Below are 27,757 nucleotides of genomic sequence, written 5' to 3'. Positions count from 1 at the left end.
TTTACAATGAAAATGGATCATTTATATTTAATTCTGACAAAATAATAAAATCAGGAGTGCTTAGAGATAGATTCTCAGGCACATGTTCTTGATGGTTTAGAACTATCACAAAAGACACACTCTTGCACAGATGCCATGGGAGCACCACACAGACACTTGTGTAAGGGCAGCTGCCCGAGTGCTCTGAACTGTTGCCGACCCCGTTACTAACAAAAGAGTTAGCACTCGAAATTGACCACAGAGTCCCCCTGACTTTGCACTTGCATATGCTCAGGCGTTCCTACGGTCCATGTATCAAAGTCCATTCTTGAATAATTATCTCTGAAGAACACCTTCATCATTTAGCTTGATGCTACCTACCCTGCGTATTTTCATTCTAACCACTTCAACAGATCTTTTCCATAAACCTTCTTGTAATGGTCTTCCAAATGCTCGACCACATCACACAACCCAAGCAGGCTGTGATCCCTGTGATGTCCTGCTCATCCCCCTCGGTGTCTGCCTCGGTCGGTCCAGGTTTTCTCGCTCTGCGCACATGTGATATTCCTGATCCATGTTCATTTTCTTCGTTTCTGTTCTTGTTTCTAGAATTCACATGAGATGGGTTATAGATATCATAGGTTGATTCCTAATTTCATCCCTCTTCTTCCTCTTACTTCCCCTTGGGTTGGTTTTCAGTCAGCCCTGTCTGACAAAACCTGCCTTGAATTGATTTTGTTTTGGCTACTACTTTGTAAGAGCCCCTCTTACGCATGCGTCCTTCGGTGAGTAAAATGGACCTTGCACAGGCTCGGTAGGCACTGTGCTACTGGGCTCTGCCCTCAATCCAGTTTGCTTTTATCTCCCCAGCTTTCCAGTACCTTCTAACTCATGTCGAATGGATGCTGTCTGTCTGTCTGCCTGTCTGTCTGTCTCTGAGGGTAGTAATTGATATTTTCTTGGCGTTTTAATCTGATATTAGGATTGCTCTTTCCTCCGTTTTTCTGATCATTTTATTATTTTATTTATTCATCAGATACATTGTGACAGGGGCGATTGAAGATGTTGGAGACACATGTAATGGCAAATAAGATAAATGCCCCTGTCCCTTTGAATATCATAGTGTAGCAAGGGAGGATAATAAATGAATGAATTGGATTCTGACTATGAATCAGGACTGAGCTGGCTCAAGTTACTGTTTTTGAAGTGGAAAGAAGTCTCTCTCTCTCTATCGCTTGCCTGTTTCCTACACTGTGACGACTCAAAGCCTGTGCTCAGCTGAGCCTGCACACTAGAGTTTCTACACACTGCAGCTTGGCACAGCCTGGGCTTCCTCATAGCGTGATGGCTATTAGCCAAGGGAACAAAGTTCCCAAAGCCTGAGCCGTAAGAGTCTGGGTTAGAGCATGCTCGTTAAGGCTGACCCTATTCACTGTGGCCTTGAGAGTTAATAATATTTCATTATTCCTTCACAGTGTCATTGGAGCTGGGCAGGATTGGGGGATAAAAGTATGTCATTAGGCATCTGTTTTAGGGGTGTGGGCCTCATGTGTGACCTACAGTGAAAGCTGCTGAGATGAAGAGAGGGTACAGTGGCAGATCCCAGAAATTCCTCAGATAATATTTCTTTTCTCTAACCTTTTTGTCCCTGGCTTATAACTGTAGAAATTAAGGCACAAAGAGACTAAGTAACCATCCTGAATGCCACCCAGGGAGCTGTAGAAGAGGAGGTGGGTGGCATTTGCAGTCAATGGATTATATTAAAACAAACATAAAAACAACTCATTGTAGTTGGACAGGGATACAGGTAGAATGTTCATAACGCAGCATTTAGGAAGCTGAGGCGGGGGGGGGTCCCCAAATTTGAGTATAGCATGGGCTATACAGCATTATCTCAACCAAACCGAAACAAAACACTTATTCCTACCACCCCCTCACCCACTCAGTCAGTCAAACCCCCAAACCACCACCAAACATCAATTTCTAGAGAAATTTTTTTTGAGAAGAGGAATAACAGCAACCTGCCCGAAAGGCCTGGTTAGAGGCCAACCAAACCAAACCAAACCAAACCAAACCAAACCAAACCAAACCAAACCAAACCAAACCCCCTGGGAGCTGGTGACTTAGCAAAGCTAATCTACCTTCTGTTCTGTGGGTCTTTACTGTGCTGGAGTGCCTTCTGATTTGCCAAAGAGGAAAATTGAGAATGTTGACCATACTTATTTAAATTCATTCACAAGAGCTCTGAGAAGGGCCGGGGCACACTACCCTTTCACATTTTGTAATCATTTCCAACGGAGATCTGTACGGATAGACGGTCAGTGTTTCCATCTATGACTGAAGGCTCATTGCTTTTTTTTTCTTTTCAAGATTTGTACGTGGGTGTGAGGGTGTGAGGGTGTGAGGGTGTGAAGGTGGGCGTCTGCAGAGGCCAGAAGGACTATATCTCCTGGGGCTTCCCAAGATGGGTGCAGGGAATGGAACTGGGGTTTTTCCAAAGAGCAGTAGGCTCCTTTAACCTTTGAGCCATCTTGCTAGCCCCCAGATAGATTTGTTTAAGCAAGCAATTTAAGAGCCTTTCATTCAGGTCTGGGAAGCATTACAGAGGGGACTCTTCAAGGCTGGACTTGCTGTTTCAGAATTCTGAGTCCACAAAACTCTTTTGTTAACGAATACTGTACTTTACATGTGACTCAGCTGTTTTCAGTCTTTTGCAAGAGCACGACGGGCTATTTCGCCTTTGGCCACCAGATGGCAGAGTGCTGCTGTGCTATGATATTTGGACTTTTTTTTTTTTTTTTTTTTTTTTTCCTGGTGAATTTTTATGACTGGAAGACCAGCGTCTTGAATCTTACGAGCAGTTACAATTTTGGGAAACTTTGAAATGTGATTCTTCCTATCTTTTTCTGTCTTGTGTTTTTGATGCAGGTGTCACTTTAAATATATGATCGTCTTGGAGTCGGGATTATAGATCAGATTATAGTGCCATCACGCCTGGCCCTCAACCTTGCTTTGATGTTGTCTATTCTCATTTCTTCGTTGATACTTAGGACGGTATGATTGAACTACAATCAGACTTTGATAGAAAGAGCTTCGGTTTTTTTTCTTAATCATTTATCAGCTGCTGCTGTTTATTTACTTGATGGTATTTGTTGTTTGAGCCAAGGTCTCATTATGTGGCCCTAGCTGTCCTGGAACTTGCTATGTAGACCAGGCTAGCCTTGAACTCACAGAGACTTGCCTGCCTCTACTGGTAATTGTTGCTTGAAAATCAGCTTTTGATTGCATAACAATTACTTTGTGTGTGTGTGTATGTGTGTGTGTGTGTGTACGCACTTGTGTCATAACAGAAGTCAGAGGACAATGTGGATGTCAGTCCTTGCCTTCTACCTCATTCTTGTTCACTGCTGTGCTAGCTAGGTGAGATAGCCTGTGATGATTTTCACAGCACCACCTTCCATGCCCTAGGGGTCTGTTTGAGTTATGGACAGTATGCTAATAGGTCTCCTTCTTACATAGGTTCTGGGGACCTGAACTCAGGTTGCTGGGTTTATATAGTAAAGCCATATCCTCAGCCTGCCCCCCTGTACCCTCTTCAGATATGGTCTCACTGTGACTACTATGGCTGTCTTGGAGGTCACTATGTAGACTTCGGTGACCCTGATCTCAGAGATCCACCTGCCTCTGACTTCCAAGCACTGGGATTAAAGGCTCACACCACCACACCTGGCTACCTTTTCTTTTTTTCCCCCACTTTGAAGGAGTAAGTGAAGGAAACTGTGAGGTTTAAAAACCTCCTTCATTTCAGCTTACTTGCTTAGGATGCTGTGTTGCGTCCCGAGGGACTTGGGAACACCTTCCTCACTTGAATTTGTACCTCAAGAGCAGAGATATTACTAAGGATCTACGAGAACAGGATGGCAGGAAGGTTCGGCTATTCTAGCCAGGCATTTTATTTTTGGAGAGAGGCAGGAATGAAGATTCGTGTACACAGACAACAGAAGTCTCCCCTGTGTGGTTTGGCTGAAATATTAAAATTATAGGGCTCGCCAGAAGCCAGGGGGTTGTACAGAGTCCGACCACTTTGAGAAGAGTGAAAGTCTCATACCATAACTGTGATTGGTATGCAAAGCTTCTACCTCAAGCTGGTGCCTGAGGATTAGAAATGGATTATGCGGAGTTCCTCGAAAGAAAAGCGTCGCCTCTTGTCACTTCTCTTTATCCTCTTGGCCCAGCTCATGAGCTGAGCAGCTCATGAGCCCAATCAGTGTGTCAGGAGCCCCAGACCCGACTTGTTAGGAGAATGCAACAAAGAATGTAGTCTCCAGGATCCAAGAGAGGGCGAAGCGAAGCAGGTTGCATCCATGCTGTGAAGGGTCTGTGTCAATAACAGTCCCGAAACTGCTCCCTCTGGTGGTCAGAAGTGGCATTTGCTACTAACCTGGCGTTCAGACCCGACCACCTGCCTTCAAATTCTCTTGGGTTTACTCATTTCACTGGGAGGGCTCTGGAGCTCACTGGGTCCTGCCCTTGACTCTCAAAGTTTCTCCTCCTCCTGTGGCAATGAAAAAGCTATATCTTGTCACTCTTCGCCCCGAGTGTATGTTCTCACCCGGAAGCCAGCAGTCCCCGCCGCAGTCAGGGCCAGGGGTTTACGAGGGAATCTTGCTTCCTCCAAGCTCTCTAGTGAGGCGTTGGAAGGATGAACGAGTTGCCCTTTCTTAATAATTCGAACTTTCAGCTATGTTTTGAAACCCTTGAATTGTCAAGGCCACGCAAGCGGAAAGCATTACGATTATTTATTGCCACAATTGCTGTCTGTCGGCTTCTCCACTGACACCCAAGGCCCCTCATCCATCTCTATGAACATCAAACAGATTACCAATGCTTAAGGAGAGAAGCGCTGTCACGCAAGATTCATAAAGAGATGCAACTTGCAGGGCCCACCTCCTTGGTATCTGACATCACTCAGGGGATTGACATAGAGCAAGCCGCACCCAAGCACAGATGCGTGAGTGAGCTCCAGGGCAACACTTCTGAAAGGTGGCCTTTTCTTTTCAGAAGGCATTGTCCTGGGGTAGCAGCTTTGTTTCCTGACACCTTGTCTTGTCCTGAAAGACACATCGGTTATACCTTCCCCGACATCAGAGAGTTTGCTAGAGCCTGGTTGAAGAGAATCATAATAAAAATCTATAAGCACAGGCTTTTATGTATTTCACTTTTATTGAATTCGTTTTAGTATGAAAGCAGCCTATTTTGTAGCATTCAGCATGGTGTCCATCTGCTGATGGAATACTTCATGTGAGCACAGAGGGGCTGCAGGCAGATAAGGGAGAGAAAAGGCCAGGCTGGGGGAATGGAGTTGCTATTGCTTTCTGAGGGTGGGCGACTCCTGCAACATTCATTTCCTTCTTGCCTTTCTTTTGTGTATGTGTTTTTTTTTCCTATAAGATGGAGAGAGTTACTGATATCTTTAAGAGAAAACTCACACCAGACTACTAATCAAATAAATGAAAAAAAAAAAGTTGACCGAACGAACACGGCATTGAATCTGCTCCTGGGTAAAAGCTTTCCTCATAGTTTCTTGTTTGTTTGGCTTCTGGAGACAGGGGCTAACCACGTAGCCCAGGCTGGCCTTGAACTTGAGCTCTTTGCACTTCAGGCTTTTGAGTGCTAGAATTACAGGCTCTTTCAGATTGTCAATTGATATGTTTTGTAGCTCAGGCTGGCCTCAAATGCTTTCCATATAGCCGAGGATAACTTTGAACTTCTGATCCCCCTGCAGTCACCTCCCTTGGTGCTGGGGCTACAGATGTGAGTTATCAGGCTTGGGTCTAGCTGTTTCCAGGATCTAGCTTCCTCCACCCCCAACCCCTGGGACTGGGCTTTACCTATTGGGCTATCTCACACTGTCCCCATCTCTCATTTTTCTCCTTGGGCATGTTTTCCACCTCTGTACACCCAACCATTGCTGCTACAGGTGCTGGAGAGGTCAGGGGTGGCTGTCTCTCCCCACTGTGTCTTTTTTTTTTTTTTTTTTTTTTTGGTTCTTTTTTTTTTTCGGAGCTGGGGACCGAACCCAGGGCCTTGCGCTTCCTAGGTAAGTGCTCTACCACTGAGCTAAATCCCCAGCCCCTCCCCACTGTGTCTTAACTCGGCATGGTTACATAACCATGCTCCCTGTCATGCAGTGTGCTCCATCCCACCACAGGGCAGCAGGGACAAGCCACGGGGTGACCGGGTGTGGGCAGGACACCTCATCCTCCTGTTAGTGCCCCAGTGTGGAGCCTGCTGATGATAATGAAAGACCCCCCCTTGAAAGGGAAATTATACAAGCCTAAGGTCCACAACTATAAAAGTAAAAAGTAAGTTTTAAGATCCACAGACTCAGAGCTGAAACAGGCCTGGGCAGGTCCAGGCACGCCCAGGCCCTGAGGGGCCTGCCCGCTGTTAAGACTAACAGACCATAAAGATAAGGAAGGAGGAATGCAGAACCAGCCTGAGGTATCGGAACCATAGGCCATCTGGCAGGAAGGAATAAGCCCCTAGCCCCTGACATTCCGGACGCCCCAGCCTGCACGCACTCTTTTGCTGTGTTTTAACCTCATTTGGATAAGTTTGAACTAGTCAATTGTGTAACCATACCTCTGTCCCTCATTTGAATATGTTTAAACTAGCCAATTGGGTGTAACCATACATCCTCGCCTCATTTGAATCCACCAATCAAGTCCCTGTAACCATGCATCTGCTTCTGTATGCCTGCTTCTGCTCCCCAGAACCCTATAAAAACCCGTCCCTGGCTCTGCTGGGCGCGCCAGTCCTTCCGAGCTGACTGAGACGCCCGCAGGTGCCTGTGTAGACGTCCACAGGTACCTGTGTATCCTGACAATAAACCCTCTTGCTGATTGCATCCAGTGGTCTCGGCCTGGTCATTGGGCTTGGGGATCTCCTTCCCAAGGGAAGATTCTCACTGAGGGTCTTTCAATAGTTGTGGTAGCAACCTCTTCTCTGTCTACAGCGGCTGCGGCTTCAGAGCAACTGTGACGATTTGCAGGGACCTAAGAATCAGGCCACTGCCTCCTGTACCAGCTGTATGTGATTCCACTCTGACTGCATGTGGCCCTTGGCCTCAGGAGGTGCTAAGGCAAATAGACCATAGGAGCTTGACTAAAGAGGGACTCTATGTGTGTGATTACGGAGAAATCTACCAACAGGTTGGGGTGAGCCTTGCTAACGGAGTGACTGCTTTGGGGTCATTCACAGTACTGTAAGCAAGCCTGTCGGCGCCAGCACCGACACGGTACCGAGAATCGGGCGAAAGCCTGCGGGATGAAAGAAACACACACACACACACAGAGGTTATTGTGTCAAGCCAGGAGAGGAAGAGAGGGAGAGAGAGGGAGAGAGAGAGAGAGAGAGAGAGGAAGAAGAGAGGAAGAGCAGAAGAGAGAGTGAGAGAGATAGGAAGGAGGAGAGACTCCTGTAGCTTTATTCACCACTTATATATCCAAGTTCTCCAGGTAGAAAATATCTGGGAAGCACAGTGGGAAACCCTGTCTCGTGACTACCTGGCTCCTGACTTCGGTAACAAAAGACCGACTACGAGACCTGAATTAATTAGGGAGAAATCCGAGAAGACCAGCCTAAATCTCAAGGATAAAGGCTGAGGAAGCAAAAGGCAGAAGTAAATTGACCACCACCCAGGTGTGGTCCAGGTGTGTCGGTTCCACATGCATCAGCGGGCTCAGCAGAGGTCATGCAGTGGAGACACCGGGTGTTTACTACTTGGTCTTTTCTTCCTGTGCCATAAATACATGGGAGAGGCCTCTGTCCAACAATCCCATGACTTTTACAAAGTGGACAGGCCCAAATCCAATATGGCTCACTACACAAGCCCTCACTTGTGCTCTGTAAGCAGGCCCATAAACTTGTTAGTTCTCAAAACTCTGGTTTGTCATTGGTCCCTGGTAGGAAGGGGTTGTTTGTTTAAGTCTCCCCAAGGTAAAAGATCCAAAAACAACATTTTGTCTTCTTTCCATGGCTGTCTCCTGCCTGTGAGTTCTCCCAAGTAAGTTTGTCAGATGGGGAACGGGCACTCAAGAGTCTGACATGGTGAGTCAGTGGGCAAGGAGGGCTAGCTCAAGCTTGACATGTGGGTGCTGCATCAGGTAAGATACCAGCAGTTAGTCTTTGGCCTGAGCAGTCTGCCCTTGGTCAGCGAGATGCTAGTGGCCTGTCTTACGGATGGAGAGGCCAAGGTAGGCTCTGTGAGGCACAGGCTGTCCATGCTTTAAACAGGGCATGGGCTTGTCTGCAGATGTGGTCTGAGACTCCAGAGGGTTCATCTTTCCAGCCACAAGTCCAAGTCCTTGGCTGCTCTTGGGCAAGAGCTTGTCTACACTGTTCCTGGGGTCCCTTCTGGGTTGACTGTGGCCTCTCCCTGCAGAAAGTGTGGTGGTTATGGCAACTGTCGTCGGCAGAGGAGAAGACCATACCCTGGAAGGCATTTATCTATGCTCAGCTCTACAGGGCCACAATTCTTCCTGCTCGGTGGGATGCATATCCTGCTGTCCCTCTGGGATCGTTCTAAATTTGATATTTCAGCACGACCTGTTTCTAGCGCTAAAAAATGTATTTCTTCTACATGTGTTCATTATCATGTAGGGAATCGTCTCTTCTCAATTATCCTGATGACTTAGAAGCTGGTGGCCCTAGATTTTCTGCCTAAATCTCAGTCTCTTCATGATGTCAGGACAATAGCTTTGTTGTCCGTTTCCTGCTTTTAAGTTTCCAGGGAATAGTGTTATCTTAACATTTTTCCGAACATTTATTTATTTCGTGTGTGTGTGTGTGTGTGTGTGTGTGTGTGTGTGTGTGTGTGTAGGTCAAAGGACAACTTGCAACAGTCATTTCTCTTCTCCTACGCGGGTTCCAGTGACTGAATCCAGTGCTGTCAAGCTTAGCGAGTGCTGCTACCTGCTGAGCCATCTCCCCAGCCAGAAAGTGAGTTACTGCAGATAGGCCCCATGCCTTTTCCTCTTTCCCTTTGCCTGAGGCCACTCCCGGCCCTCTTCAGAGAAAGGCTGTGCAGTGACTGGCAGGTAAAGGATAGCCGTTTGGAGTATGAGTTTCTGAATTCTTTTCAATGCTAGTGTTTGAATCCAGGGTCTTGCTCATGTTATACAAGCTCTCCACCACGGGACTGAATACCCAGTTCCAAAGTCTTGATTTTGATTGAGTTCTGTGGTCTTTAAAATCTCCCATAAAAGATTTCCCATAACATATGGCTCTGACTGGTACCAGTAACTGAAGGCTGAGGCGTCTACTGAGTGTTTCCAGGTTCATGACTCTTGAGGAAAGGATTCAGGAAGGAGGCAGAGTAGGGAGTTTATTTCAGGGCGAAGGCTGTATTCAAGCGTAAGTCTAGACTTCTCAGGAGAGAGTTGTGTTGTGGGACTTCAACTGCCTTGTGTTATGGGCAAAATTCAGTGGATGAAAGAGACTGAGATTTAGGCAGAAAATCGAGGGCCACCAGTGTCTCAGTCATCAGGATAATTGAGAAGAGAGGATTCCCTGAGTGAACACATGTAGAAGAAATACATTTATCCTGTTTGGTGACTACGGTGGGTGACTAGGATGGTCCTACATGTGAACAGCTTTGGCTAAAAAGATACTAGCAAATGTGACACAACCAGATGATTGAAAACGGCGCACTGAGACTTGTGTTCCACATCTCCATTACGACCGTTTGCTCAAAGGAAGGAGACGCACCCAAGGGACTCAGGCCCCCTGAGTTGAGCTCAGATGAAGACGAATTCAAATAAGGTAAGTGGGGCTGGGGAGATGGTTTAGTTGGCTGTGTTCACTGCTCAAGCGTGAGGACCCGAGTTTGAATCCCTAGTACCCATATAAAAAGCCAGGCCTTGTGGTATGCATTGTAATCCCAGCATTGGGGAGGCAGAGACAGATTCCTGGGGCTTACAGGACAGCTATGCTAGCTTAACCACTAGTTAAAGCCCACGTTAATGGTAAGGGATTCCATCTCACAACGATCTCCACATGTCCCTGCACACTTGGGCACAAACCATCGGTGAACTGAGGATGTGTGAGACATGGGTATTTGTTATTAGCATGGAGGCTTCATGGTGGCTTGTTTCAGGTCATACCATCACATTGTGAATTGCCCTCCGAATTCATATGTGATGGGGAATTTTGGAGGGACATTGAGGGACACTGAGGGTCAGATACTGAGTGTTCCTTGGGATCAGTGCCCTCAGAACATGAGATACAGGATGGCTCATGTTCTCTCCCTTTCATTCTCTCACTTCGGTGGGGGTCACGTGAGGTCACAGGGATGAGGCGATTGTCCAAAAGCCAGGAAGACGAGCCTCACCAGAGACTATCCATGCGGTCAATTTGATCTTGGGTTTCCAGTTTCCTCAACTATGAAAGAAGAATCTTGATAGGTTAAGCTTGCTCAGCTTATGGCATTTTGCTACGGCCACCAGTTTAGACTGCCACCGATACAGAATCCATGCAAGGAGCAGAGTGAAAACCATGGTGTAGGCAACTTTCAGTCTGGTGTGTTTTCCACATTTTCTGTATCTCCTATCTCCTAATATCTATTATTACTGTTACCATTACTATTTTTTTTCTAATAGAGTTTTTCTATTCAGTACAAGCTGGCCTTGAACTCAAAATGTTTATGTGCCAGCTTCCTGGATGCTATCACTTCAAGCGAGGGCCCCATTCCCTGTATCCCTCAACACTTTGCATGAATGCAAGCATGGAAGTTTGCAAGTTTTCTTGTTACCTTTTCCAAGTTCATTCAATTTTCTCTCCTTGTCCAAGTTTATTCAATATTCTTGCCTTCTTTGTGGACTCTAGCCAAATATTGGCATGTTCACAGCAGCCTGCTTTTTATATGCTGGGAATTCCTATCTTCTGATTATCTCTCACATTGCCAAGTGCAGCAAACTGTCTTAATCTGCCACACATCTTGATTTTCCAAACTGTGCCCCCACCTCCCACAGTGTGCTGGCTAATTTTATGTCGATTTGACCCAGGCTAAAGTCATCTGAGAGGGAGGAACTCAACTGATTGGGCTGTAGGCAGGCATGTAAAGCATTTTCTTAATTAGTGATTGATGTGGGATGATCGAGCCCACTGTGGGTGCTGCCATCCCTTAGGCTGGTGCTCCTGAGTTTCATAAGAAAGCAGACTGAACAGGCCAGCATGTAGCAACCCTCCATGATTCTGCATTTGTTCCTGCTTCCAGATACTCAACCTGTTTGAGTACCTGTCCTGATTTCCTTCAGCGATGGACTGTGGATTTGGAAATATAGCCAAACAAAACCCTTTCTATCTAAACTGCTTTTGGTTATGGAGTTTCATCATAGTAATACTAACCCTAAGAATCCCCTTTTGTAAATGTGGGATTTTCTACCCTCACCAAAGTTCCCAAAATAATGACTCTGAGACTGAATTATTTTGAATAAATGCCTAGGCCAAAAGCCTTGGCTTTTTTCCTGCTGGTTGACAACTCAGTTATCCCATTTATTCTATGCTAAGTCCTGCCACGTGGCTACTTGGCTCTCCTCAGGTGCAGGCAACTGTCTCCATTAATGTTCTGCTGAATCTCCTCTGCACCTGACAGCTTCCCAGAATCCTCTCTCCTTGCCAGAATTTCCGCCTCCTATTTCCTACCTAAGGTAATTGGCAAACAGCTCATTTATTGACAGGTGATGCTTCCAAACAGAACATAAGAGATTCTCTCTATGGCTGTTCCTTGCCCATTTCAAATGATAACTTTACAATAGAGAGGGGAAGAGTTTGAGACACAGTCCTAACACAGGCTGAACATCCTTTACCTGAAGTGCTTGGGACCAGAAGGAATTCGGATTTGGGATTGATTCCCCTGCCTCCATCCCAGATTTTGAAATATTTACTTGGATTGTCATTTGAACATTCCCAATCTACAAAGTTGAAATGCTACAAAATCAGAAATTGAGTGCAAAAAAGTTATTATTTTGGACTAGGGATGCTCAATCTATATTTTATGATTACTTTCTAATTAATATACACTACATACATATAACAGTTTTTTGGTTTGTGTCTGTGTGTGTTTGACAAGGTTTTGCTATGTATCCCTGGTGAGCTTGGGATTTTCTCTGTAGCCCAAGCTGGCCTCTAACTTAGAGCAAATCTTCTGAGTGTTGGGATTACAGGTGTGTTACCATCCCTGTAAAATTCCTATTCAAACTAAAACCAATGCTGAAAATAATTTTATAGCCACTGGTAAGTGATTAAAACAATGGACCCTTGATTACATAACTGAAGTGTTAGCCATCATGGGGTGTAGCTCAGCAGTACAGCAGCTGCGAAGCTCTGGGTTCAATTGCCAACACCACAAAAATTCATAACAAAAATTTCAGATATCACATTATATTTACTGGTTACTAGGCTTATGATTCGTTTAAAAAAGCATAACCAAAGCCAGGGTCCCTGAATTCTGACAAGGAAATTTATGATACTGTAACCAAAGAATGACTCCTGACTTTAATTGTTTTCAAAACCTTATTTGTAATCCATTTGGAAAATTAAACTGCACACTATAGCACTAAGATTATGCACATGAACATGCACAATTAGGGAACTGCGTGATTTTTATTTCTTTTAATGTGTTTTAACAGATGTTTTCTAAATATATACTTATTAAAAATACTATGTATATTAACAATATGAAGATGTACCAAATAGAATTGCAATGTAAAGGAGCTAAATATCATGTACACAATCTTAAAGGCTGCTGAGGGTGTAGCTGGCTCTTGAGGATGGTCAGGAGAGTGCGAGATTTAAGGGCTTGCTATGGTTATCTGTGGGGTGTACTAATTCCCACCTTCCCCCAACAGGCTTTAAGACACTCCATTCCATTTTCTCTTTGGATTTTGCATGAAAAGTTGTGAGCACAAAAGAAGCAAATTGTTGAAAATAAAGGTGAGGGCTTGGAAACCACAAGGGGCAGGGTGTATTTGGTACATCTGGTTGACCCTGAGCTGTTCTTTGGTATTCAGCCTCTTGGATGAAAGCTTTTATCTACCCTAGTCCTTTAATCGCATCTACCTCCCACCATGCAGGGGCAGAGTCTCCCTGAGACAGAGTAGGAGCTGATCCCCTGGAAGCAGCAGAGTAATGTCAACAGAAAACTCTTTCATGCATTCATCCCACTTGAGCAGGAGCTGCTGAGCTCCGCCATGGATGAACCTGACCTTAGACATGGAGCAGGGCAGCAGCTGTCCAAGCAGGAGTGACTAAGCCTGTCTGTGAGATGTGTGCATCCCCTCAAACACTCGAAACAGTACAATTGGTTAGTCACACAGGAACTACATTAGACTTGGCAATCTAAGGTCTACTTCTTCGAGCTCTTTTCTCGAAGCCTTGGAGGAGGGGTGTCTCCCCACTTAGCATAATAGATCTCATTAGATTCTGCAGAAATTCTTGACTTATTCTTTGCGCTGTTTATAAGAACATGATTTTTTTTTTAAGTCAGTCTTGTCTGAAAAGAAAACAGGATATAAGCTTTGATCACTTACCAGTTCAGATTAACACTGAAATGCTGGAGGTCAAATCTGTCAAATGGGGCAGCAGAAAATATCGTTATCTCCAAACAAGGGAAGAGCAGAGGAACAGATTCCACATCCAAATAACACTTAGGAACTGTGTGCTTTACTAAACTGAAAATTCTCCATTCCGAGTCACCGAGTGTTCAAAGCTTCACAGAATAAATCTGTATTAAATGAAAAATAAATCAATTGTCATGGTCGTATAGCCCAGAAAATTTACAGCTGAACTAAGACAGAGAAAGTGACCCCCTCCCTCATCCCCCCTGGCTGCCAGTCTCAGTCCTTCACACCCTCAGATCACGATGACGTGGGTGTATGCAGCAGAGGGTGCATGCACTTTGCTCTTTTTGTTGATTGCTTGTGTGTTTATCAGAAGGACTTTTGTAGCTGGGTGGCAGCCTGGAAACTTTGTGGCTGGATGTCCCCTGACCTCCATCTTCTAGCACAGTTGCCTTTCATTTGAAAATCTCAGCCTTCTATACTCTAGGAACACAAGTAGTTATCTTTTAAAACATGCATTTTTGTTGTTGTTTCTCTCTCTCTCTCTCTCTCTCTCTCTCTCTCTCTCTCTCTCTCTCTCTCTGTGTCTGTGTTTGAGAAGGTTTCTTGCTGTCCTCTATAAACCAGACTGGCCTCGAACTAACAGAAATCCATCTGCTTCTGCCTCCAAGTGCTGGGATTAATTAAAACATGTTTTAAGTCATTCCATTTTAATATTGGGACAACACTGCCACCATCCAGATTTCAGTGAGGACAGAAGATAAGCTCTTGTCCTGTGGTTTGGGTTGTAGTGCTTTATTGTGCTAGGTCTCCAATGGTCTTTCTCAGAAATTGAAGGATTTTTTTTCTATCAAGGGTTGCAAGGCGTGTTACAGTAGGACACTGGCTTCAGGCATGTTGTGTTTGACATGGAGTGATATCTTAGGAAAACCCACCTTTCTCTAGTTTTCTTGACTGGGACTTTAGGGGTTTGGTTCTGTGGGTGCTGTTCTAGCTTATAATTAAGTATATAGAACATCTCTGTACCTAGCAGCTCAACTGGTAGCTACCTCTGACTTGTATATTTTGTTGCTTCAAGCCTGGGTCATTCATATGGAACAGAGGTTGAGAGAGTCCAGGGTTCCGGAGGATGGGAGGCACAAGAGCATGGTGACGATTTCTGGTGAACGCTTTCTGAGTGGTAACATGGTGGAATAGAGGAGTAAGAAATGGGTGCCCTCAGAGACACAACCACCCACACACGGATGAGACACAGACCCGATCATAAGCGTTTGGGGAAGGAAGAAAGGGTTGATTTCTCTTATTTCCCATATCTTAGTTCATTAATGAAGGAAATCAGAGCAGGAGCTCAAGCAGGGCAGGAACCTGAAGGCAGGGGTTGGTGTAGAGGCCGTGGAGGAGTGCTGCTTAATTTGCTCCTCATGGCTAGGCAGCTCTGCCTAATTTCTCTCTACTCCCTCTATTTTTCTTCTTCTTTCCTTTTTTTTTTTTTTTTTAGAATTTGTATTTGACATCTTTCTTTTTTTAAAATTTTATTTGAGATTGTAATATAATCACATCATTTCTTCCTTTGCCCCTCTAAAACCTCCTATCTAAACTTACTGGAGTTTTGTTTTTGTTTTTTTGAAATTCATGGTCTCTTTGTTCACTAGTTGTTGTTACGTGTGTGTGTGTGTGTGTGTGTGTGTGTGTGTGAGTGTGTGTGTGTACACACTTCTAAATGCATAACTATAATCTGCTCCGTCTGTATACCATTCGTTGTATGTATGCTTTCAGGCTGACCATTTGGTATTGGATAACCAGTGCTTTCTCCTTACATGGCTAGGACTATTTCTCCCACTCTCAGCATTCCTTAGTTGCCTTAGTTCTTTGTGTAGGGGTGAGGTCTTCTGAACCTCTACTGCCTCTTCATCTACCTCAACATATATATTGTTGTCTTTGTTCAGCTTTAGGCAGTCATGTTGGTGAGACTTTACAGGGGTAACTTCTGATGTACCCAGAGGACACAGACTCCCTGTTCTTCTAGCTCTTATAGTCCTTTAGCACTCTCTTCTGCCACAATCCCTGAGCCTTAGGTTATATTCTACATGCATCATCCATTGGGATTGGGCTCCATAACTCCGCATTTTGATTGATTGTGGTTTTCTGGTTGTTGCACAGCGAAGTTTCCTTGCTGTGGGAGTTAAGGGCCATGCTTATCCTCTGGTATAAAGACAAATATTTAGAGTGAAGTTAGGAATTGTGCAGATTTAGTGAAGTAGCAGCTTTAGGTTTTCCTTCAAGATCCGTGACTTCACTCGCTCTGGTGCAGTCACTTCACTTGGATAGCTAAGTCTGAGGTACTGGGTGAGGCTTCCCCTCTGCTCGAGGCTTCCCCTCTGCTCGAGGCTTCCCCTCTGCTCGAGGCTTCCCCTCTGCTCGAGTGGTCTTGACTCCATCTTGAGAGATGTTGGTTACCACCCGGATACGCATGCCACTACTGCACTCTAAGGGTTAGTGTGTCATACTGGTTGTTGTGGTGGTTGGTAGGTATCATGGCTATGTATCTTGATGATTCTTTCCTTGGAAGCCTTGGCAGTGCTTTTAGGGCCTCTGAGCCCTATGTCTGAAGTGCACGATGTCTTCAGCAATAAAGACTGACCTTTCAACTCTGGGTAGCAACCAAGAGCAACAGCACTATCCTGTTGACTTCTGGGAGTCTCTTGGACAACTCTGATCAACAACTCAAAGAAGGGCTTCTCAGGCCTGGTGTTAGGGTTTTTGTTAAATGGTCTTTGGCTCTTGGAAGAAACAGTTAGTCCAGATGGAAATATTTCATTTAATCTGTATACGAATATTTACACACAGACTTATGCATGCTATATTTTTAGGTAGATAGTTAATAATATGATTCCTTGTGACTTTTGCAGACTTCTTTTTTTTTTTTTTTTTTTTTTTTTTGGAGCTGAGGACCGAACCCAGGGCCTTGCCATTGCTAGGCAAGCGCTCTACCACTGAGCTAAATCCCCAACCCCTTTTGCAGACTTCTTACTGTTATTTTTCCTCTTCACTCCTTCTTCTGTATTTATCCCTTCCCTCCTCCCTAATTACAGCTCCTTGTTTTTTCTGTTTCTCCCAGTAGGTAACTTGCACTCTGTTCTTTTGCTCCCTCATACCCATACTCTAGAAATGGCCCCTTTTACTTTCGTGGTTTTTACTTCAGGATGTGAGTCCAAATCTGAAGATTTGGAGCTAGAAGCCTGTAATGAGAGATAACTTGCCATATTTGTCTTTCTGGGTTACCTCATTCGATATAACTTTTCTAATTCATTTACCTGCAATTTTCATCTTTCTTTCCAGGTGAATAGTATTCCACAGTGTATAAGGACCACACTTTCATTCTCCACTGTCGGCTGTAGGACATTCAGGTAGGCTCCATCTCCTAAGTGTTGTGAATGGAGCAGCAGTGAACGTGGCTGAACAAGTGTCTGTGGTTTACAATGTCGAGTCCTGTGGGTGGGTGCCAGGGAGTGGATGGAACAGCTAGCTGGCTCATAGGGAAGATTTGCTTTCAGAATTATTCACAGTGGCTCTCTAGGGGGCGCTGGACCAGCTTGGGATCCGTTAACAGTAAGTCATGGGTCCCTTTCTCCCACATCCCTTCCAACATTCATTGCTGATCGTTTTATTGATCTTTGCCGTTCTGACTGAGGTAAGATGAGACATCAAAGTTATTTTGATGTGTATTTTCCTGATTACTATAGACAATGAACAACTTTTGAGATTTTTTTTCTTCTTTTGAGAACTCTCTCTTCAGATCGCAGGCCCATTTTTGTCTCTCTGTCTTTTGAGTTCTTTATATATTTTGGATATTAATTCTCTGTCAGAAGTAGTTGGGAAAAATTCTCTCCCATTCTCTGGGCTTTTTCTTTTTTCTGCCTTCCTTCTTTTCTTTCTTTCCTTCCTCCTTACTTTTCTTTCTTTCCTTTTTTCTTTATTTTCTTCCTCCTTACTTTTCTTTCTTTCCTTCTTTCCTTCCTTCTTTCCTCCCTTCTTTTCTTTCTTTCTTCTTTCTCTCTCTCTCTCTTTCTTTCTTTCTTTCTTTCTTTCTTTCTTTCTTTCTTTCTTTCTTTCTTTCATTTTTAAAGACTGGGTTTCTCCATGTAGCCCTGGCTGTTCTGGAACTTGCTCTGTCTACAGAGCAAGGCTGGCTCAAATTTATGATGATCTACCTGTCACTGCCTCCTGAGTGCTGGGATTAAAGTTGTGTGGCATCACTGCTTGGTATGACTATTTCTTTAGCTGTGAAGAAGCCTTTTAGCTTTATGAAGTCACACTTGCCTATTATTGGCCTTAATTTTTGGGAAAATGTAGTCCTATTCAGAACATTCATTCCTCCACCTAGATGACGGAGGGTACTGCTTTTGTTTTCTTTTAGTAGTTTCAGATTTCACATTTAGGTCTTTGAATCATTCAGAGTTAGTTTTGTGCAAAGCGTTGGGTATGGGACTGTCTTAGTCAGGGTTTCTATTCCTGCCCAAACATGACCAAGAAGCAAGTTGGGGAGGAAAGAGCTTATACTAACACATTGCTGTTCATCACCAAAGGAAGTCAGGACTGGAACTCAAGCAGGTTAGGAGGCAGGAGCTGATACAGAGGCCATGGAGGGATGTTTCTTACTGGCTTGCTTCCCCTGGCTTGCTCTGCTTGCTTTCTTATAGAACCCAGGACTACCAGCCCAGGGATGGAGCCACCCGTAATGGAAAGGACCCTCCTCCCTTGATCACTAGTTGAGAAAAAGCCTTACAGCTGGAGGTATTTCCTCAACTGAAGCTCCTTTCTCCGTAATAACTTCAGTTTGTGTCAACTTGACACACAAAATCAGCCAGTACAGGGATCAATTTCCTTCTTCTGCATGTAGACATCCAGTTTTCCCAGTGCCATTTGTTAAAGATGTGCTCTTTTCTCTGGTTTATGTTTTTGGTATCTTTGTCAATTAAGACAGCAATTTAATATCAATTAAAATTAAAAGGCCGAAGTTATGCACACTTGTGTTTGGGTCTTCAATTTTGTTCCATTGGTCTACATGTTTGTTTTTTATGCAAGTACAATGTTGTTTTTATTATTATTCATCCTGTGTTCTTATACTATACAGGACTACCTGCCTAGGGGTGGCACCACCCACAGTGGACTGGGCCTTCCCACATCAATCACTAATTAAGAAAATGCGTGTCAGATTGGCTCCTAGACCAATCTGGTGGGGAGTATTTTCTCAGTTGATGTTCCTTCTTCTAGCCTGGGTCAAATTGATATAAAAACTAGTCATATACTCTCTTATCATTTTATTATTAGTTTATAGATAACAATGACTATTAGTGAGGTAAAGAAAAAAAGCTAGTTGAAGTGGGAAGAACAAAACAATTACATAACATGCCATAAACATTTGCTGTAATTCAAAACATATACAACATTTCATGGACGCCAATGTACATATTTTTTACATTTACATGAATTTCTCCAGAAATTGACTCTGTGTTGTAATCCCTGTCTGCCAGGCAAAATTCAAGATATAGTTACTATCACCTTTTGGGGGGAATGCAATTTGTTGTCCTGGTGGTAGGATTGGTCCATAGCAAATTCTTAGTTTTCTTTTCTGGTAGTGTTTTGGGTTAAACTCAGGACCTTGCACATCTCGGCAAGAACTTCTCTTCATAGTTATACCTCCCAGCTCTGGACTCCTCATTGCTTTAAGCCACAAGCCATAAGGGCTCTGTAGAAAGACCAGGAGTTCATGAATGATATTGCATCGACACTTCAAGTAAGAGAAAGCAATAGCATCAGAGCCCTTGGGATGATGGGCGGGGGAAGGGAGAGCCTGGAAAGTCCTTCTGGAGTACTGTTAAGAAATGTTAGACAGTACACGAGGGATGAGGGATTCGTGGAGTGAGATTGGGAGGAGAAGAAGGAGGGGGAGCTTTGCCTGGGATGTAAAGTGAATAAATAAATTAATGAAAAAAAATCCACAGGGAATAGAGAGGCAAAGATTAAAACAGACACAGAAGGAACACCCATTCAGAGCCTGCCCCACATGTGGCCCATGCATATACAGCCACCCAATTGGACAGGATGGATGAAGCAGGGAAGTGCAGGCAGACGGGAGCTGGATGTAGATCTCTCCTGAGAGACGCAGCCAGAATACAACAAACACAGAGGCGTATGCCAGCAGCAAACCACTGAACTGAGAGCGGGACCCCCGTTGAAGGAATCAGAGAAAGAACTGGAAGAGCCTGAAGGGGCTCGAGACCCCATATGAACAACAATGCCAAGCAACCAGAGCTTCCAGGGACTAAGCCACTACCTAAAGACTATACATGGATTGACCCTGGACTCTGACCTCATAGGTAGCAATGAATAGCCTAGTAAGATCACCAGTGGAAGGGGAAGCCCTTGGTCCTGCTAAGACTGAACCCCCAGTGAACGTGATTGTTGGGGGGAGGGCGGTAATGGGGGGAGGATGGGGAGGGGAACACCCATAAAGAAGGGGAGGAGGAGGGGTTAGGGGGATGTTGACCCGGAAACCAGGAAAGGGAATAACACTCGAAATGTAAATAAATACTCAAGTTAATAAAAAAAAAAAAAAAAAAAAAAAAAGAAAACTGGTTCTCAAAAAAAAAAAAAAAAAAAAAAAATCCAGACTTCCAGATTCTAGAAGGAAAATGATGAGTTGGTCTTTGTATGTTAAGAAGTTTTAGGAAGCCAAGCATGAAGGTCGATGCCTGCGGTTTCAACACTCAGGATGCTGAGGCAGAAGGATTGTGGGGAGTTTGGGCTACAAAGTGAATTCTAGCTTGGGCAGAATAAAGCTTTGTCTAAAAAACAACAACCAAACAACCACCCCCCCCCAAACCAAAAAGAATAGCAATGCTAAGCCAATCTTGATGACAGGATTTTCTAGAAGAACCAATAGTCTCTCTCTCTCTCTCTCTCTCTCTCTCTCTCTCTCTCTCTCTCTCTCTCTGACACACACACACACACACACACACACAAAGTGAGAGAGACAGAGACAGAGGCAGAGACAGAGAGAGATCAAAGGCATTTATTATACTGACTTATACAGTAGGGGCTAGCTAGTTTGGCTGTCTGTACTCTAGAGGGGCAGAGAACCTGGCAGCTGTTCTGTTTGCTAGATGCTTGGCAGTCCCATTCTAGCACCAACACATGGAACTCCCTGGAGAGTTCCTGGTATTGAGTCCACATCAGCAGGCTATAGAGAAGCTGAAATCTAATGGTGGCAGCAGCAATAGGTGCACTTGTTCATGAAGGTGTGAGGGCAACCAGGTAACACTGCTTTTCTGGAGATGTGTGTGTGTGTGTGTGTGTGTGTGTGTGTGTGTCTCAGTAGAAGGTGCCACTGGCTTTGGGATCAGCCCTGTCCCCAGTCTCCCCCCAGTTAATATTCTCTGTGAGTGCACACGTAGACACTCTCGGAAGTGTGTCTCCTAGGTAATTCCAAATCCTATCAAGTTTCAGGAATTATACAAACTCTAAGTGATTAGAAACCTTTGATTATAGTTTTGACTGCAGTTTTATTTGGTCTTGGTATGCATTAAATAGCAGACAGTGTCTCAATGGTTAGTTTAGATTTGATAAAATACAGCAAACATTTTTTTTTCAGTCATTTGATGCAGATCCATTGTCTCCCAGTCCCTCACTCTCTTTCTTGACTCCTGTATAATTCACAATCACATTTTTCTTTTCTAAAAGGTGAGGTAAGACTTAGGAATGGCAAAAGGAGGCAACTTTGGGGACTATTTAGGAAGTAGGGTTGGCTGACATATGGAGGTTGTTGTTTGGATATATGGAGGGACAAAGAGAAGACACCTAGATGACTCTGGCTGCAAAGGTTGACAGACTACCATGCTGGGGCCAATCTGGCTAACCATCTAGCCTTAGTCCTTTTGGCTGTGACAAAATAAAGTGGACCGAGTGGCTTTTAAATCACAAATGCATATCTCACAGCTCCAGAAACTGGGAAGCCTGGGAGCATGGCAGGTTTGGTGGATGGTGAGGGCTGATTTCTTGGTTCCTAGAACTTTCTCACTATACCCTCCTATCATAAAAGGGATCCTTCATGGGGTTCTTCTTCCAGCTCTTGTGATCTAATCACCCGTAAAGGCCCCACGTTTTAAAACTTTCATCAAGGGGTTAGGTTGCAACACATGCATTGAAGGGTTCAGAAACATTCAATCCATGACATGTATGTTTTTATAAAGTTTTATTGGGATGATGCCATGCACAATCATTTATGCATTGTCAATCACTGCTACTGCTTTAATACTGTGACAGTGGAGTTGACTATTGATGACTAGGATATTATGTGGTCCTTTATAGAAAAAGTTTGCCAGCCCTTAAACTAGGAGAGTGGTGGTCTCCCTGGATTAGTATGAAGAGTCTGAAAAGAAGATCAGATTCGTAGGGAAGATGATGAGTCTGTTATACTGACTTCTCTTGTGGGCTTATGGGTAGCTATTAGGTCAGGGTTGGTGGAGAAAGCAGACAGGCATCTCCATAAGCAGAATTGTTCTTTAATCAGAACAACCAAAGGACTGCAGTCTCTCCATGGAGGTAGACATTGTGTGCATGTGGCACAGGAGATTGGGGTTTCCAAGGATGGAAAAGGGGGAACTTTGGGGATGGAGGTCTATCCATAGGTCTGTCCTCTTGCAGTCTCAGAGCAGGAGACACCGTCAGGGTTTGGTATGTAGAGCTCTTTACCAGAAGATTCCACAGGTGTTATCTGTCAAGTTAACTTTCTTTTCTGGAGTTTCTCGGGCCACCTGAGGCCTTTAGGCCATTAAGCCTTCAATAGGTAATCAATGGAGTTGTTTAATGAGAGATCTCTAATTCAATGACATGAAGAATGGTACTAGAGGCAAGACATTTTGAATGGCTTTACAAGGAGTGTTAACACAGACCTTTGATGGCGGCAGGCTAGTTAACTAGTTAGTAGCTTAGGAAAAGCTCATACAAAGAGACATATATTGTGCTGAAAACCAATGCAGGCAATACTTCTGCCTGGAGTACCCAGGAAGTGAGGCAGGTTCATGCCGATATGGAGCATGGGAACTTGGTCTTGCTACCAGCTGCTGTCTTAGCTAGGGTTTTATTGCTGTGAAGAGACACCATGACTACTGTTGGTGTATTTGTTTTATTATTTTATTGGGTTCTTTTACCTACCTCCTTTCCAACCCTTAGTCTACCCTAATTCCTTCCAACTCCCCAACACAGGGTAGGAAAGCAAGATTAGAGGAAAGACAGGGTGTAGACCTCTTTAGACTACTTCCTCCTGATCAGAGACATTGAGTTCCTTGGGGCAAGTCCAGTCTTCGTTGTCAGGATATATCTAACTTCTTTTTGCCTCTTTGCTCATGAACACTTGACAAATTGCAACAACAACAATAACAACAACAACAACAACAACAACAACCACGAATAGCAGGGGCAGCAGCGGCCACTTTGGAATGCCCTGGCTCCCCTCAGGGTTCTAGCATTTTTATACCCTCTCCAGAGTCCCAGAATTAAAGTACCTACAACTGGCAAAACTACACCCCTGAACTGCACCAGGCAAATCATAATCACCTGTTCTGAAACAGCCTCTTACCCCACACCGGGGATTAAAACAAAAACATATTCACATAACATAACTAGGTTTCTAGAGATACCAAAATTGACACTACAGACTACAGCAACTCTTGTAAGGGATAACCTGTAGTTGGTGTTGACTTACAGTTTAGAGGTTTAGTCTGTAATTGTCATGGTGGGAAGCATGGCGGCATGCAGGCAGACATCATGCTGGAGAGGTAGCTGAAAGTTCTTCCTCTGGATCCAAAGGCAGTAGGAAGAGAACAGTGAGCCATTAGGCCTGGCTTGAGTTTCTGAGTTCTCAAAGCCCACCCCCTAGTGACACACTTCCTCCAACAAGACCATGTCCATTCCAACAAAGGCCACACCTCCTAATACCACCACTTCCTGTGGACCTATGGGGGCCATTTTTATTCAAACCACCACAGCAGCTATTTAGAACGCTCTCTGCAGATGTCGTGCTTAGGAGAGGTCTCCAGTGAAACCTCATGGTCCTCATGAGGAAAGTTACATCTGAAAATTAGTCTCATTGATCATTCACTCGCCACCCCTTTGAAGATGAAGTCAGGGGCTGTGGTTGAGTGGCTTTTACTTGGAACCTGCAAGAGGGAAAACTGAAAGATTGGTAGAGCGAGATGCTCATGAGAAAGGGCTGTCTTGCCTTGTGGTCCCTTGGAGTGAGGATGTGGGAGTAGATTTATGCATAGCACAAGGTCAGCCATCTCAAGACTCCAGGAGAATTGTAACAGTTGTTTAATGACTCCAGCATCTTCCTTCCTGCCCATCTCAGTCTTATTGCTATAGAAAGTATCAGGAGGATGAGACAGATGGGGGTGCAGGGTGGTCAGGGCTGCTGAATGTCAGTCTCTGTGTAGAAACCGTCTGGGATGCCTGGGGAAGAGAGGCCAATTGGAAAACCCGATAAAATGGCAATTGAAATTCATTAGGCAACGTTGAGTTCTGATCAAACAGAGTAGCATCACCTGCATTGTAAAAAAGCCAGGCCAGCCAGGGAAAAGAAAGCAAAGAGATAAAGAGACCAGCCGTTTGCCCCTTCAGGAGGACTCGCCGGGACACTAGTGCCTCTCCTGAGCCTTTGAGTTTTGTAACTGTCTCTGAAATGAACAATCTGCTCTGTGTGGGATGGAGATCTGCCAACCAGACTTCACCAGTCACCCCAGATAACAGGCTGGGCGTACGAAGCCCTCATCCCTGGGGGGCAGTGTCAGGATGCAGGAAGGGTTGCCGGAGTCCTGTGCAGGGTTAGGATAGAGCAGAGGGTGCTGGGAATTAGCTAGAAATTCCCATTGCCCTGCCTCTGGGAGTGCAGGGCCATCGCAGTGCCCATCAAGTGTGGCAGTAGGCCATTTGTTTCCCTGATGAGGTATCAAAGCCAGTTACAAATATTTGAAATATGAAGGAGATGAGGAGAAAATGAAGCATTTTAAGCGGTGATCTTTGTTAGACAAACTGGCAGCTGTGACCGGCTCTTCAAGGTGACCTTTGCACACAGCTTTGTGAAAGTGTGGAGAAAGTCTGGGGCGTCTGCTAACCCTAGTTCCCATGCATGCATGGAATGTTGGTGGGCAATTACTGAGCGAGGGGAAAGGGATTGAATTATTAATATATGAATTATTAATTATTATAATTGCGTTTGTCATTTATTGAGCACCAGCCATGCACTAGAAGCTGAGCAGACCTTCAGAGTCCCTGCCCAGTGGGGGGTGACTGCGGTAATTACATTTGAAATAGCTTCAGTCACAGGTGCCCAGTAGAACTTGTGGTATATACTAAGTGCGCAGTGGAAAGTCAGCATTTTCTTTTCTTACTGTCTCTAGAAGCTTATATCCTCACACGGCTTTTCTAATTTGTTTATGTAAAGACAAGGGATGCGCTGTTTGTCAAGATAAAAGATGCATCAGGTTATTTAATTAATATTCACCCCATCTTCCTACTAACAATAAGGAACCAAGCCAAGGCATTTGCAATTCTTTTCTACCCTCCTGGCTAGCCAGGAGCACAGAGGTCAGGAAGAGGGTCATACTCGGATGGAGGGGCAAATTCTGTTGTTGGACAGCCGTTTCTGGACTAGCCTGCCATGAGTGAGAATCCTGTCCGGGACACCTTAGCACATGTTACTAGTTAACTCTTTACTCCTCTGTATGCTAAGTCTGAAAGTGATGATTTGGTTTTATCTTGTCTGGTCCTAGGTGGGGCAGCCATGCCTGCAGTCCCAGGATTTAGGAGTCATAGGCAGGAGGACTGCGGTTTCCAGTCCAGTCTGGGCTGTATAGTAAAACCCAGTCCATTCTGAGCATCACATCGCCTGCCTGAAAACAAAACTAACAAAACACCACCCATAAGTACCTCAATCGCCCTTAGTCAAAGGCACACTTGTAAACACATCTACTGCCTTTAGAGAAGCTAGTAGAGAATTGGACCCGTGAATCCAAGAGGAGAAAAACCAGGTTCAGCCCTGGATTCAAACCTTCTTGGTGGTTTTCCCCGCTTTCCTTCCCTCTATGCCTGAAAAAAAAAAAAACTCCCACGGTTGACAACCATCATTACATTGGATAATTCTCCACTAGGGGGCGCACACCCCTCAGCTAATATCAAAGGCTCGTTTTCAGATTGGGGGCGTAGGGAGTGTGGGGGTGTGGGGGTATGGGAGCATGGGAGCGTGGGGGCGTGGAGGTGAGGGGTTCAGTTTCTGGACAGGGCTGGGAGGTTTTTCACTATCAGTGCCTCCCATATCCAGGACAGCGACCTTCTTTGTTTTGGGGGAGCTGCTTACTTAGGACCTCTGTTCATCGGAGCTCCATCCCGTGACTTATGCTAGGCTGAGACTTGGGCAATTTTCCCGAGGGTTCAGGGAAGCACGTGAACCCAGTGACATCTTGAGCTGGACTCTGCACATCGTTTTGGACTCCTGTTGGAGCAGTAGGTGCTGGAGGGACCAACATCCGTGCTCTTCACTCCCTCGCCTTCTGGATAAGGAGGCTGGACTGTCCTTTGGCCGACATGGGAGAAGGATGGCAAAATGATAATCTTTGGCTAAAGGATGTTCATTTTTGATTTTTCTCCCAACATAGACATTATGTGTTTGCATTAATTGTAAAAATCAGTCTGCTGGGGATGGTGGGCAGTCTCCTGCATAAACATTTACTTGTTTCTTGTTCCTAGAAGGCTGCAGTAAGACATTTTAATTAAACACACACCTTCAGTAAATGAGGTATTTACTTACAGTGGGAGTCATAGTGCGGGGAATATTACTTATAGTATGTCTTTAATGTTACGTACTGTGCATTTCTGGGAGGGCACCGCAATATTTCTAGAGTTTGTATCTTCCAGGAAAAGAACATTCCTAGAATCTTTGTATGTAACTGCTCATGGAAGCTGGGAACATTTATATCGGGGGTTCAGATCTGAACCCTTCTCTAATTCCTTTGCCCCTCACTTCAGTTAGGCTTTAGGAAGCTTAGCTTTCTGTGCGCTGGCACAAGTCCGCCATGTCAGCTTCTTACCAGCAAAGACTCTCCTCATACAGTTGACCACATTCCCATCCACTTTGTAAGTGCTTTGGTGTTCAGAACACACAGACGTTTTATTGAGTTTCCCTGTATTATAGCGTTTCCAGTGGGGGATTAAGAGGCTAATTCCAAGCCATGTGATTACAGGAAGATGTGTGAGGAAAGCAATGAGGATACTATTCTATAAAGTCCTCTGGGCCCACACAAGGGATCCATATGTTTCCATCCCCTAATAGGCAGAGAAAATAAAAAACAAAGAGGCCTAGAGACACACACCTGCATAAGCAGCGAGGCAGAAGTAACCGATAAACACATGCGAGGCGGCTCTCAAACAATCCCATCTGCATTTTATTGAAAGGAACCTTTGAAAAAGAGAGAGAGAGAAAGTACAGTTTACAAGAATCATGGTATAAATTCTGCCACGGTGCCAATTGCTAAAAGCATTGGGGCCTGGGCAGGAGGGAGAGATCCATTCATTCATTGCCCCTAGAAAATAGGCATCCCGGCCAGCCACATACCTCATGCGTCCCGTGGGATTTACACCTCTGACTGACTGATGGCACGGATCACCTTGGAGTGATTGCTTCTATATCGAATGCTCCTTTATGGCGTGTATGCTTTCTCATTGCGACTCAGCTCAATTCCATTCTGCCAGCCTCTTTGGGACACTTTGCATGAGAGATGCGGGAGAGGGTAATGTTGTGTTTGTTGGTTTCTCTGGTGCGTTTCAGGACGGATTTACTCTTCAGCTGGAGGCGCAGGGAAATTCCATCATTCCCACCTCAGGCAAAACCGGAGCCAGCCCCCTCCCCCGCCCCCTGGTAAAGGACCCTGCCGGTTTCTGCTTTCCGAACTGTTATTATTGTCTCAGCACTCCTCAGGGCACACACATCTGTGTGCCTCTACTCCTTCCTCTCCTCTTCCTTCTTCTCCCTGCTATTCCTCCATCTTCCTTTTTTTTTTTTTTTTTTATTTTTTTAGTGGGGAAATAGTCCCTCACAGGAT

General features: G+C 44.7%; 1 long non-coding RNA gene across 6 annotated transcripts; it reads right to left on the bottom strand.

Annotated features, from left to right (window-relative positions):
• LOC102548410 (uncharacterized) lies at nucleotides 1-27,503 on the bottom strand. Of its 6 annotated transcripts, none has more exons than XR_010055009.1 (6): nucleotides 27,271-27,503; nucleotides 27,029-27,114; nucleotides 26,017-26,232; nucleotides 23,368-23,459; nucleotides 13,572-13,765; nucleotides 1-584 (listed from the first exon to the last, which is right to left on the bottom strand). It is a non-coding gene; the product is annotated as an uncharacterized LOC102548410 (long non-coding RNA). The 6 variants fall into 6 exon arrangements; XR_010055010.1 differs by lacking the exon at nucleotides 1-584 and adding an exon at nucleotides 10,081-10,422; XR_010055013.1 differs by lacking the exon at nucleotides 26,017-26,232 and having other exon boundaries at nucleotides 23,368-24,113.
• Nucleotides 27,504-27,757: the final 254 nt, after the last annotated feature.

The sequence above is a fragment of the Rattus norvegicus genome, chromosome 9 (genome assembly GCF_036323735.1).
Source record: "Rattus norvegicus strain BN/NHsdMcwi chromosome 9, GRCr8, whole genome shotgun sequence".
NCBI classification, from domain to species: Eukaryota; Metazoa; Chordata; class Mammalia; order Rodentia; family Muridae; genus Rattus; species Rattus norvegicus.
This window is presented reverse-complemented; position numbering and strand designations above follow the sequence as displayed.